The sequence below is a fragment of the Mirounga leonina genome, unplaced genomic scaffold (assembly GCF_011800145.1).
Source record: "Mirounga leonina isolate KUSES-001 unplaced genomic scaffold, KU_Mleo_1.0 Mir_154, whole genome shotgun sequence".
Taxonomy (NCBI): Eukaryota; Metazoa; Chordata; class Mammalia; order Carnivora; family Phocidae; genus Mirounga; species Mirounga leonina.
Genome location: NW_023270389.1, coordinates 24,752,257 through 24,753,634, shown reverse-complemented (window position 1 = coordinate 24,753,634; position 1,378 = coordinate 24,752,257).

The following is a 1,378-nucleotide window of genomic DNA, read 5'->3' as shown; positions in this document are numbered from 1 at the left end:
CCAGCCCTCCTGGAGTCTGGAGTGATCCCATGTTGTAGGCTGGATGTGGGCTGGTGGTGGAGGGCAGATGGTGGTCCTGAGAGATGGATCTCAGGCCCATGGCTTCCAGAAAGGAAACACATCCACACTGTGGACCACCCTCCTCAAGACACACTCTCCCACACACCATGAGGACCCCCAGACTGCAGAGGTCATGCCCACCGGCAAGGCAGAGGACACAGACCTCTTTGGTTTGGTGCCCATACGATCTGAGATACCACCCCCTCTCCTCACAGCCTTCAGGAGGAAGCAGGGCTGGGCGGGGCCCAGGTGGGGCCACGGTGCCCTTCACTGCTTCCCAGTCTTCTCGGATCTCTGAAGTTAGATGGCGTGGCCATTAGCTTGGGTCCTAATCGTGGTTTGCCACTAACTCTTTGTGGGACGTTGGGCTAGTCCGATCGCCTTCCTGGGCCTCAGTTTCCCCTTCTGTAAAATGAAAGCTGGACCAGCGCTAGCTATTCTGTAAGGTTTCTTGGATGATTCTCAGTTGGCCTGTGGGGTTTAATTCCAAAAGGACAAACTGAATTACCCTTCAGGGTAGGAAGTGGGGGTGATGGCTAGTGGTGAAGCTTCATTGAAGCCCCAGAGAGGTGGGGTCAACCAGGTGGGAGCTCGGTCCCAAAAGGTAAGTGACAAGTCCCACCGGACAGGGCAGAGGGAGAACCCTAGGGCTACTGTTGCAAGAGCACTAAAGGCAAATATGGCCAACAGGACGGGCCTGTGGGCATTAGCTCCAGGGGTGCCCGGTGCTGGGATCCAGGATCAGACTCAGAAGGTGGGAAAGCTACCTTTAGAGAAAGGCACTGTCAGCAAATTACCCCTGGTGGTCTGGCCCCAGTCCTGGGGTGCTCGGATCCAGAGGGGCTCATCGCCTAGTTAAGGCTCTCCGGGCCAGCCCCAGAGGGCTGGCAGAGGCCAGGCCTAGGAACAAAACCGGAAGAGGCACTTGGACCCTGGTTCCCAGAGTGGGAGAAAGGGGTGGGCACCTGGGCAGAGGAAGCCCTGGGGATTGGCAGCGGCTGTGGGCAGGGCGGGAGGGACGGGGGAGGAGTCAACTTGTACACGTGAAAAACTCTGGCGGGGGCCGGGTTTTTCCCTTCCTCCTCCTCCTCCTCCCCCTCCCTCCTCCTCCCCACCTTCCTCCACCCTCCCTTCCCCTCCCCTTCTCCCTCCTCCTCCTCCTCCTCCTCCTCCTCCTCCTCCTCCTCCTCCTCCAGCTCAGGTTGCAGCTTCTCTGGGGAGCCGCTCACCTTTCCGGAGCAGGGGAAGCAGCCCCGAGCCCGGGCAGGGACCCCAGCAGGGCGCAGGGCACGGCGCCCAGGCCCGCGGCACCCCGGCT